General features: G+C 41.9%; 3 non-coding genes across 3 annotated transcripts; all 3 read left to right on the forward strand.

Annotated features, from left to right (window-relative positions):
- The first annotated feature begins 4,739 nt into the window (after positions 1–4,739).
- TRNAP-UGG (transfer RNA proline (anticodon UGG)) lies at positions 4,740–4,811 on the forward strand. Its single transcript has one exon. It is a non-coding gene; the product is annotated as a tRNA-Pro (tRNA).
- A 2,307-nt stretch (positions 4,812–7,118) lies between these two features.
- TRNAP-UGG (transfer RNA proline (anticodon UGG)) lies at positions 7,119–7,190 on the forward strand. Its single transcript has one exon. It is a non-coding gene; the product is annotated as a tRNA-Pro (tRNA).
- A 4,705-nt stretch (positions 7,191–11,895) lies between these two features.
- On the forward strand, positions 11,896–11,967 carry TRNAP-UGG (transfer RNA proline (anticodon UGG)). The gene has a single exon. It is a non-coding gene; the product is annotated as a tRNA-Pro (tRNA).
- The last annotated feature ends 638 nt before the right edge of the window (positions 11,968–12,605 follow it).

Here is a 12,605-nt window from a genome sequence, read left to right on the forward strand (position 1 = left end):
CGAGAGGTCCCGGGTTCAAATCCCGGATGAGCCCTTTTCTTGGTACTCTTTTCAAGTTGTTTTGAAGTTTGCGTTTCAAAACCAACATCAATTTTTTCTTTGCAGTAGTGGATAATTCTTTGCTAGAGTCTCATGCTTCAGCCCTGCCCAGTCTGAGCTAATACCAAACATCTGGTCTTGCATGGCATGTACGAGCGTTCAGCTAGGGATGTCGGGCAGGTTGCATGAAAGAAATCTAAAGCCAGAGGCCCATGGAATAGCCAGTTCGGAGCAGTTTCATTACAGAAAAATCAACTGTAGGTATCTGTTTCTGTAGTGTAGTGGTTATCACGTTCGCCTCACACGCGAAAGGTCCCCAGTTCGAAACCGGGCAGAAACAGTTGTTATATTGTGTTGGCTACAATGTTGATAGGTGCCGTTTTGCCATGGAATTGTCTAAGCCCTGAAGATTATTTCATGCAATCTCGTTCCAAGAAAGGGAATTCTCTCAAAACACTAAAGTAATCGGCGTGTGGATGTATCTGTTGGTTCTCAGACCTTGCTTTCAAAAGAGCCCTGCAATCGGTTCACTGCTCACCTAGAACAAGCATTAACATGGAGAATTGTTGGCACCAACAGGAATCTTATTTTAGTGGAGTGTTTCTGGCTTTGAGTGCAGAGGCCCTCGGCTCAATTCCAAGATGATCCTTCTCAAGGTGATGATACAAATGCATTGTCACCTTTACGTTTAATGTCAGAATCATTTATTTCCAGTTGGTGGTGTAAGAATGTTTGCAACAGTATGGCGATTTTTCCTAGCCATGCATGAATGAAAGCATATCACTCGCCTTTAGGTGTTTTTCTAATACATTGATATTTGCATCTTCCTTCTTAGCCTGCATGTTTGACTATCTTACAGGCTGCATGTAATAAGTATCACATCAGGGCCCTTCTTCTACTCAATTCACAACTGTTCTATCACGACATAGATAAGAAAGCTGCATCTGCTTTTGTTGTGTAGTGGTAATCAGGTTTACCTGACGTGTGAAAGCCCCATGCTTTGAAAGTACACAGTAACAAAGAAACCGATGACTTTTATAAAAAGGTGTCATGTGTGTCTCTTACTTTGCACAAAAAGTGCCAGAGATGACTTCATTTGCAGTCACTTGAAAAGTAGGGATTCTCCAATAAATGGTAAATGGTTGAAACAAATCTGAAGAAATGCATGACATACCTGTGTGTGTGTGTGTACGCATGTATGTATATATAGGGAGAGAGAGAGCGTCAATATAAACAGACTTTATTTCAATCAAGCTGTCTTTTCTATCCTTCAGGAGCAGAATGTTCTGATCATCAGCGCTCCAGAATGTAGTGTTTTCTTGGCAAGCATCACATATTGTGATGTGTTAGCTAAAAGTTCCATATCCTAGAGACTGATATATTCCTCTGTACTTGTACCTTGGGGATTCATCAAAACCTGGCATCATAAGCAGCTTTCTACTGCCACAGACTGGACAGCGAAACAATTTAAAATATCCCAGAAAAAGAAAATAAGCATGCTTAATCAGAGCTTTCTGGACAGGAAGGACCTTTGAGCAAGTGAGGAATAAGCACTGCTTTTGTTAATTTGCATAGGCAGAATAGAGACTTCTGGGAAAAGGCCGAAATTACAGTCACAGAAAATGGCTGCATCTATAGAGAACGCTAAGAAGTGTTGGCAGCTTTTCCTCTGACCCTGACCACTTTTACAAGCAATCCTATGATAGTCAGCAGGACCCACCCTAAAAAGGAAGGGGCATCCACTTGGACCCTTTCCACCTTTTCTAAATCTCGCCTGATTGAGCACTGATTGAGCACAGATTGAGCACATGTCATTCTCATTTCAGAAAGGTATTGGTTAGCTTGCTGCTAGCAGCTCAGTTATGGTATGATGTTAGAGGCTATGCAAGGAATGCTTTAGTCCAGCGATATGCAGTTTTTATTGCGCCTTGCATTCAGCAGGAAGATCTTTAGCTTGAATCTGTGGCCTAGGTATTCACCTTGGTATTTCTTTTGGCACAAAGTGAAGGAGTATTTGAGAGAAAATGCACAATGTGTTTCTTATGTTGTTATGAACAACTTGTTACTCTTTCTCATTAAGCTTCAGCCACTGCAGAAATATATAAATAAGGGCTGACTTCCTGTAAGACGTGTCCAAAGCTGGGACGGAATAAAAGGAGACACTTGTAAATGATAGTGCTATCGTTTGAGAAAGGGTAAGTTGAGACTGACTTTCATGCGTATTCACAGACCAAGCATCATAAAGATACCAGCATGATCTTCATTGCGGGCTTAGAGCCGGTATTAGCTTTTGAGAGGTAAGAGGATTTTGAGGGCTCGTTGGTCTAGGGGTATGATTCTCGCTTTGGGTGCGAGAGGTCCCGGGTTCAAATCCCGGATGAGCCCTTTTCTTGGTACTCTTTTCAAGTTGTTTTGAAGTTTGTGTTTCAAAACCAACATCAATTTTTTCTTTGCAGTAGTGGATAATTCTTTGCTAGAGTCTCATGCTTCAGCCCTGCCCAGTCTGAGCTAATACCAAACATCTGGTCTTGCATGGCATGTACGAGCGTTCAGCTAGGGATGTCGGGCAGGTTGCATGAAAGAAATCTAAAGCCAGAGGCCCATGGAATAGCCAGTTCGGAGCAGTTTCATTACAGAAAAATCAACTGTAGGTATCTGTTTCTGTAGTGTAGTGGTTATCACGTTTGCCTCACACGCGAAAGGTCCCCGGTTTGAAACCGGGCAGAAACAGTTGTTATATTGTGTTGGCTACAATGTTGATAGGTGCCGTTTTGCCATGGAATTGTCCAAGCCCTGAAGATTATTTCATGCAATCTCGTTCCAAGAAAGGGAATTCTCTCAAAACACTAAAGTAATCGGCGTGTGGATGTATCTGTTGGTTCTCAGACCTTGCTTTCAAAAGAGCCCTGCAATCGGTTCACTGCTCACCTAGAACAAGCATTAACATGGAGAATTGTTGGCACCAACAGGAATCTTATTTTAGTGGAGTGTTTCTGGCTTTGAGTGCAGAGGCCCTCGGCTCAATTCCAAGATGATCCTTCTCAAGGTGATGATACAAATGCATTGTCACCTTTACGTTTAATGTCAGAATCATTTATTTCCAGTTGGTGGTGTAAGAATGTTTGCAACAGTATGGCGATTTTTCCTAGCCATGCATGAATGAAAGCATATCACTCGCCTTTAGGTGTTTTTCTAATACATTGATATTTGCATCTTCCTTCCTAGCCTGCATGTTTGACTATCTTACAGGCTGCATGTAATAAGTATCACATCAGGGCCCTTCTTCTACTCAATTCACAACTGTTCTATCACGACATAGATAAGAAAGCTGCATCTGCTTTTGTTGTGTAGTGGTAATCAGGTTTACCTGACGTGTGAAAGCCCCATGCTTTGAAAGTACACAGTAACAAAGAAACCGATGACTTTTATAAAAAGGTGTCATGTGTGTCTCTTACTTTGCACAAAAAGTGCCAGAGATGACTTCATTTGCAGTCACTTGAAAAGTAGGGATTCTCCAATAAATGGTAAATGGTTGAAACAAATCTGAAGAAATGCATGACATACCTGTGTGTGTGTGTGTACGCATGTATGTATATATAGGGAGAGAGAGAGCGTCAATATAAACAGACTTTATTTCAATCAAGCTGTCTTTTCTATCCTTCAGGAGCAGAATGTTCTGATCATCAGCGCTCCAGAATGTAGTGTTTTCTTGGCAAGCATCACATATTGTGATGTGTTAGCTAAAAGTTCCATATCCTAGAGACTGATATATTCCTCTGTACTTGTACCTTGGGGATTCATCAAAACCTGGCATCATAAGCAGCTTTCTACTGCCACAGACTGGACAGCGAAACAATTTAAAATATCCCAGAAAAAGAAAATAAGCATGCTTAATCAGAGCTTTCTGGACAGGAAGGACATTTGAGCAAGTGAGGAATAAGCACTGCTTTTGTTAATTTGCATAGGCAGAATAGAGACTTCTGGGAAAAGGCCGAAATTACAGTCACAGAAAATGGCTGCATCTATAGAGAACGCTAAGAAGTGTTGGCAGCTTTTCCTCTGACCCTGGCCACTTTTACAAGCAATCCTATGATAGTCAGCAGGACCCACCCTAAAAAGGAAGGGGCATCCACTTGGACCCTTTCCACCTTTTCTAAATCTCGCCTGATCGAGCACTGATTGAGCAGATAAGCACATGTCATTCTCATTTCAGAAAGGTATTGGTTAGCTTGCTGCTAGCAGCTCAGTTATGTTATGATGTTAGAGGCTATGCAAGGAATGCTTTAGCCCAGCGATATGCAGTTTTTATTGCGCCTTGCATTCAGCAGGAAGATCTTTAGCTTGAATCTGTGGCCTAGGTATTCACCTTGGTATTTTTTTTGGCACAAAGTGAAGGAGTATTTGAGAGAAAATGCACAATGTGTTTCTTATGTTGTTATGAACAACTTGTTACTCTTTCTCATTAAGCTTCAGCCACTGCAGAAATATATAAATAAGGGCTGACTTCCTGTAAGACGTGTCCAAAGCTGGGACGGAATAAAAGGAGACACTTGTAAATGATAGTGCTATCGTTTGAGAAAGGGTAAGTTGAGACTGACTTTCATGCGTATTCACAGACCAAGCATCATAAAGATACCAGCATGATCTTCATTGCGGGCTTAGAGCCGGTATTAGCTTTTGAGAGGTAAGAGGATTTTGAGGGCTCGTTGGTCTAGGGGTATGATTCTCGCTTTGGGTGCGAGAGGTCCCGGGTTCAAATCCCGGACGAGCCCTTTTCTTGGTACTCTTTTCAAGTTGTTTTGAAGTTTGCGTTTCAAAACCAACATCAATTTTTTCTTTGCAGTAGTGGATAATTCTTTGCTAGAGTCTCATGCTTCAGCCCTGCCCAGTCTGAGCTAATACCAAACATCTGGTCTTGCATGGCATGTACGAGCGTTCAGCTAGGGATGTCGGGCAGGTTGCATGAAAGAAATCTAAAGCCAGAGGCCCATGGAATAGCCAGTTCGGAGCAGTTTCATTACAGAAAAATCAACTGTAGGTATCTGTTTCTGTAGTGTAGTGGTTATCACGTTTGCCTCACACGCGAAAGGTCCCCGGTTTGAAACCGGGCAGAAACAGTTGTTATATTGTGTTGGCTACAATGTTGATAGGTGCCGTTTTGCCATGGAATTGTCCAAGCCCTGAAGATTATTTCATGCAATCTCGTTCCAAGAAAGGGAATTCTCTCAAAACACTAAAGTAATCGGCGTGTGGATGTATCTGTTGGTTCTCAGACCTTGCTTTCAAAAGAGCCCTGCAATCGGTTCACTGCTCACCTAGAACAAGCATTAACATGGAGAATTGTTGGCACCAACAGGAATCTTATTTTAGTGGAGTGTTTCTGGCTTTGAGTGCAGAGGCCCTCGGCTCAATTCCAAGATGATCCTTCTCAAGGTGATGATACAAATGCATTGTCACCTTTACGTTTAATGTCAGAATCATTTATTTCCAGTTGGTGGTGTAAGAATGTTTGCAACAGTATGGCGATTTTTCCTAGCCATGCATGAATGAAAGCATATCACTCGCCTTTAGGTGTTTTTCTAATGCATTGATATTTGCATCTTCCTTCCTAGCCTGCATGTTTGACTATCTTACAGGCTGCATGTAATAAGTATCACATCAGGGCCCTTCTTCTACTCAATTCACAACTGTTCTATCACGACATAGATAAGAAAGCTGCATCTGCTTTTGTTGTGTAGTGGTAATCAGGTTTACCTGACGTGTGAAAGCCCCATGCTTTGAAAGTACACAGTAACAAAGAAACCGATGACTTTTATAAAAAGGTGTCATGTGTGTCTCTTACTTTGCACAAAAAGTGCCAGAGATGACTTCATTTGCAGTCACTTGAAAAGTAGGGATTCTCCAATAAATGGTAAATGGTTGAAACAAATCTGAAGAAATGCATGACATACCTGTGTGTGTGTGTGTACGCATGTATGTATATATAGGGAGAGAGAGAGCGTCAATATAAACAGACTTTATTTCAATCAAGCTGTCTTTTCTATCCTTCAGGAGCAGAATGTTCTGATCATCAGCGCTCCAGAATGTAGTGTTTTCTTGGCAAGCATCACATATTGTGATGTGTTAGCTAAAAGTTCCATATCCTAGAGACTGATATATTCCTCTGTACTTGTACCTTGGGGATTCATCAAAACCTGGCATCATAAGCAGCTTTCTACTGCCACAGACTGGACAGCGAAACAATTTAAAATATCCCAGAAAAAGAAAATAAGCATGCTTAATCAGAGCTTTCTGGACAGGAAGGACCTTTGAGCAAGTGAGGAATAAGCACTGCTTTTGTTAATTTGCATAGGCAGAATAGAGACTTCTGGGAAAAGGCCGAAATTACAGTCACAGAAAATGGCTGCATCTATAGAGAACGCTAAGAAGTGTTGGCAGCTTTTCCTCTGACCCTGACCACTTTTACAAGCAATCCTATGATAGTCAGCAGGACCCACCCTAAAAAGGAAGGGGCATCCACTTGGACCCTTTCCACCTTTTCTAAATCTCGCCTGATTGAGCACTGATTGAGCACATGTCATTCTCATTTCAGAAAGGTATTGGTTAGCTTGCTGCTAGCAGCTCAGTTATGTTATGATGTTAGAGGCTATGCAAGGAATGCTTTAGTCCAGCGATATGCAGTTTTTATTGCGCCTTGCATTCAGCAGGAAGATCTTTAGCTTGAATCTGTGGCCTAGGTATTCACCTTGGTATTTCTTTTGGCACAAAGTGAAGGAGTATTTGAGAGAAAATGCACAATGTGTTTCTTATGTTGTTATGAACAACTTGTTACTCTTTCTCATTAAGCTTCAGCCACTGCAGAAATATATAAATAAGGGCTGACTTCCTGTAAGACGTGTCCAAAGCTGGGACGGAATAAAAGGAGACACTTGTAAATGATAGTGCTATCGTTTGAGAAAGGGTAAGTTGAGACTGACTTTCATGCGTATTCACAGACCAAGCATCATAAAGATACCAGCATGATCTTCATTGCGGGCTTAGAGCCGGTATTAGCTTTTGAGAGGTAAGAGGATTTTGAGGGCTCGTTGGTCTAGGGGTATGATTCTCGCTTTGGGTGCGAGAGGTCCCGGGTTCAAATCCCGGACGAGCCCTTTTCTTGGTACTCTTTTCAAGTTGTTTTGAAGTTTGCGTTTCAAAACCAACATCAATTTTTTCTTTGCAGTAGTGGATAATTCTTTGCTAGAGTCTCATGCTTCAGCCCTGCCCAGTCTGAGCTAATACCAAACATCTGGTCTTGCATGGCATGTACGAGCGTTCAGCTAGGGATGTCGGGCAGGTTGCATGAAAGAAATCTAAAGCCAGAGGCCCATGGAATAGCCAGTTCGGAGCAGTTTCATTACAGAAAAATCAACTGTAGGTATCTGTTTCTGTAGTGTAGTGGTTATCACGTTTGCCTCACACGCGAAAGGTCCCCGGTTTGAAACCGGGCAGAAACAGTTGTTATATTGTGTTGGCTACAATGTTGATAGGTGCCGTTTTGCCATGGAATTGTCCAAGCCCTGAAGATTATTTCATGCAATCTCGTTCCAAGAAAGGGAATTCTCTCAAAACACTAAAGTAATCGGCGTGTGGATGTATCTGTTGGTTCTCAGACCTTGCTTTCAAAAGAGCCCTGCAATCGGTTCACTGCTCACCTAGAACAAGCATTAACATGGAGAATTGTTGGCACCAACAGGAATCTTATTTTAGTGGAGTGTTTCTGGCTTTGAGTGCAGAGGCCCTCGGCTCAATTCCAAGATGATCCTTCTCAAGGTGATGATACAAATGCATTGTCACCTTTACGTTTAATGTCAGAATCATTTATTTCCAGTTGGTGGTGTAAGAATGTTTGCAACAGTATGGCGATTTTTCCTAGCCATGCATGAATGAAAGCATATCACTCGCCTTTAGGTGTTTTTCTAATACATTGATATTTGCATCTTCCTTCCTAGCCTGCATGTTTGACTATCTTACAGGCTGCATGTAATAAGTATCACATCAGGGCCCTTCTTCTACTCAATTCACAACTGTTCTATCACGACATAGATAAGAAAGCTGCATCTGCTTTTGTTGTGTAGTGGTAATCAGGTTTACCTGACGTGTGAAAGCCCCATGCTTTGAAAGTACACAGTAACAAAGAAACCGATGACTTTTATAAAAAGGTGTCATGTGTGTCTCTTACTTTGCACAAAAAGTGCCAGAGATGACTTCATTTGCAGTCACTTGAAAAGTAGGGATTCTCCAATAAATGGTAAATGGTTGAAACAAATCTGAAGAAATGCATGACATACCTGTGTGTGTGTGTGTACGCATGTATGTATATATAGGGAGAGAGAGAGCGTCAATATAAACAGACTTTATTTCAATCAAGCTGTCTTTTCTATCCTTCAGGAGCAGAATGTTCTGATCATCAGCGCTCCAGAATGTAGTGTTTTCTTGGCAAGCATCACATATTGTGATGTGTTAGCTAAAAGTTCCATATCCTAGAGACTGATATATTCCTCTGTACTTGTACCTTGGGGATTCATCAAAACCTGGCATCATAAGCAGCTTTCTACTGCCACAGACTGGACAGCGAAACAATTTAAAATATCCCAGAAAAAGAAAATAAGCATGCTTAATCAGAGCTTTCTGGACAGGAAGGACCTTTGAGCAAGTGAGGAATAAGCACTGCTTTTGTTAATTTGCATAGGCAGAATAGAGACTTCTGGGAAAAGGCCGAAATTACAGTCACAGAAAATGGCTGCATCTATAGAGAACGCTAAGAAGTGTTGGCAGCTTTTCCTCTGACCCTGGCCACTTTTACAAGCAATCCTATGATAGTCAGCAGGACCCACCCTAAAAAGGAAGGGGCATCCACTTGGACCCTTTCCACCTTTTCTAAATCTCGCCTGATTGAGCACTGATTGAGCACTGATTGAGCAGATAAGCACATGTCATTCTCATTTCAGAAAGGTATTGGTTAGCTTGCTGCTAGCAGCTCAGTTATGTTATAATGTTAGAGGCTATGCAAGGAATGCTTTAGTCCAGCGATATGCAGTTTTTATTGCGCCTTGCATTCAGCAGGAAGATCTTTAGCTTGAATCTGTGGCCTAGGTATTCACCTTGGTATTTCTTTTGGCACAAAGTGAAGGAGTATTTGAGAGAAAATGCACAATGTGTTTCTTATGTTGTTATGAACAACTTGTTACTCTTTCTCATTAAGCTTCAGCCACTGCAGAAATATATAAATAAGGGCTGACTTCCTGTAAGACGTGTCCAAAGCTGGGACGGAATAAAAGGAGACACTTGTAAATGATAGTGCTATCGTTTGAGAAAGGGTAAGTTGAGACTGACTTTCATGCGTATTCACAGACCAAGCATCATAAAGATACCAGCATGATCTTCATTGCGGGCTTAGAGCCGGTATTAGCTTTTGAGAGGTAAGAGGATTTTGAGGGCTCGTTGGTCTAGGGGTATGATTCTCGCTTTGGGTGCGAGAGGTCCCGGGTTCAAATCCCGGATGAGCCCTTTTCTTGGTACTCTTTTCAAGTTGTTTTGAAGTTTGTGTTTCAAAACCAACATCAATTTTTTCTTTGCAGTAGTGGATAATTCTTTGCTAGAGTCTCATGCTTCAGCCCTGCCCAGTCTGAGCTAATACCAAACATCTGGTCTTGCATGGCATGTACGAGCGTTCAGCTAGGGATGTCGGGCAGGTTGCATGAAAGAAATCTAAAGCCAGAGGCCCATGGAATAGCCAGTTCGGAGCAGTTTCATTACAGAAAAATCAACTGTAGGTATCTGTTTCTGTAGTGTAGTGGTTATCACGTTTGCCTCACACGCGAAAGGTCCCCGGTTTGAAACCGGGCAGAAACAGTTGTTATATTGTGTTGGCTACAATGTTGATAGGTGCCGTTTTGCCATGGAATTGTCCAAGCCCTGAAGATTATTTCATGCAATCTCGTTCCAAGAAAGGGAATTCTCTCAAAACACTAAAGTAATCGGCGTGTGGATGTATCTGTTGGTTCTCAGACCTTGCTTTCAAAAGAGCCCTGCAATCGGTTCACTGCTCACCTAGAACAAGCATTAACATGGAGAATTGTTGGCACCAACAGGAATCTTATTTTAGTGGAGTGTTTCTGGCTTTGAGTGCAGAGGCCCTCGGCTCAATTCCAAGATGATCCTTCTCAAGGTGATGATACAAATGCATTGTCACCTTTACGTTTAATGTCAGAATCATTTATTTCCAGTTGGTGGTGTAAGAATGTTTGCAACAGTATGGCGATTTTTCCTAGCCATGCATGAATGAAAGCATATCACTCGCCTTTAGGTGTTTTTCTAATGCATTGATATTTGCATCTTCCTTCCTAGCCTGCATGTTTGACTATCTTACAGGCTGCATGTAATAAGTATCACATCAGGGCCCTTCTTCTACTCAATTCACAACTGTTCTATCACGACATAGATAAGAAAGCTGCATCTGCTTTTGTTGTGTAGTGGTAATCAGGTTTACCTGACGTGTGAAAGCCCCATGCTTTGAAAGTACACAGTAACAAAGAAACCGATGACTTTTATAAAAAGGTGTCATGTGTGTCTCTTACTTTGCACAAAAAGTGCCAGAGATGACTTCATTTGCAGTCACTTGAAAAGTAGGGATTCTCCAATAAATGGTAAATGGTTGAAACAAATCTGAAGAAATGCATGACATACCTGTGTGTGTGTGTGTACGCATGTATGTATATATAGGGAGAGAGAGAGCGTCAATATAAACAGACTTTATTTCAATCAAGCTGTCTTTTCTATCCTTCAGGAGCAGAATGTTCTGATCATCAGCGCTCCAGAATGTAGTGTTTTCTTGGCAAGCATCACATATTGTGATGTGTTAGCTAAAAGTTCCATATCCTAGAGACTGATATATTCCTCTGTACTTGTACCTTGGGGATTCATCAAAACCTGGCATCATAAGCAGCTTTCTACTGCCACAGACTGGACAGCGAAACAATTTAAAATATCCCAGAAAAAGAAAATAAGCATGCTTAATCAGAGCTTTCTGGACAGGAAGGACCTTTGAGCAAGTGAGGAATAAGCACTGCTTTTGTTAATTTGCATAGGCAGAATAGAGACTTCTGGGAAAAGGCCGAAATTACAGTCACAGAAAATGGCTGCATCTATAGAGAACGCTAAGAAGTGTTGGCAGCTTTTCCTCTGACCCTGACCACTTTTACAAGCAATCCTATGATAGTCAGCAGGACCCACCCTAAAAAGGAAGGGGCATCCACTTGGACCCTTTCCACCTTTTCTAAATCTCGCCTGATTGAGCACTGATTGAGCACATGTCATTCTCATTTCAGAAAGGTATTGGTTAGCTTGCTGCTAGCAGCTCAGTTATGTTATGATGTTAGAGGCTATGCAAGGAATGCTTTAGTCCAGCGATATGCAGTTTTTATTGCGCCTTGCATTCAGCAGGAAGATCTTTAGCTTGAATCTGTGGCCTAGGTATTCACCTTGGTATTTCTTTTGGCACAAAGTGAAGGAGTATTTGAGAGAAAATGCACAATGTGTTTCTTATGTTGTTATGAACAACTTGTTACTCTTTCTCATTAAGCTTCAGCCACTGCAGAAATATATAAATAAGGGCTGACTTCCTGTAAGACGTGTCCAAAGCTGGGACGGAATAAAAGGAGACACTTGTAAATGATAGTGCTATCGTTTGAGAAAGGGTAAGTTGAGACTGACTTTCATGCGTATTCACAGACCAAGCATCATAAAGATACCAGCATGATCTTCATTGCGGGCTTAGAGCCGGTATTAGCTTTTGAGAGGTAAGAGGATTTTGAGGGCTCGTTGGTCTAGGGGTATGATTCTCGCTTTGGGTGCGAGAGGTCCCGGGTTCAAATCCCGGACGAGCCCTTTTCTTGGTACTCTTTTCAAGTTGTTTTGAAGTTTGCGTTTCAAAACCAACATCAATTTTTTCTTTGCAGTAGTGGATAATTCTTTGCTAGAGTCTCATGCTTCAGCCCTGCCCAGTCTGAGCTAATACCAAACATCTGGTCTTGCATGGCATGTACGAGCGTTCAGCTAGGGATGTCGGGCAGGTTGCATGAAAGAAATCTAAAGCCAGAGGCCCATGGAATAGCCAGTTCGGAGCAGTTTCATTACAGAAAAATCAACTGTAGGTATCTGTTTCTGTAGTGTAGTGGTTATCACGTTTGCCTCACACGCGAAAGGTCCCCGGTTTGAAACCGGGCAGAAACAGTTGTTATATTGTGTTGGCTACAATGTTGATAGGTGCCGTTTTGCCATGGAATTGTCCAAGCCCTGAAGATTATTTCATGCAATCTCGTTCCAAGAAAGGGAATTCTCTCAAAACACTAAAGTAATCGGCGTGTGGATGTATCTGTTGGTTCTCAGACCTTGCTTTCAAAAGAGCCCTGCAATCGGTTCACTGCTCACCTAGAACAAGCATTAACATGGAGAATTGTTGGCACCAACAGGAATCTTATTTTAGTGGAGTGTTTCTGGCTTTGAGTGCAGAGGCCCTCGGCTCA

The sequence above is a fragment of the Triturus cristatus genome, chromosome 8, assembly GCF_964204655.1.
Source record: "Triturus cristatus chromosome 8, aTriCri1.1, whole genome shotgun sequence".
Classification (NCBI taxonomy): domain Eukaryota; kingdom Metazoa; phylum Chordata; class Amphibia; order Caudata; family Salamandridae; genus Triturus; species Triturus cristatus.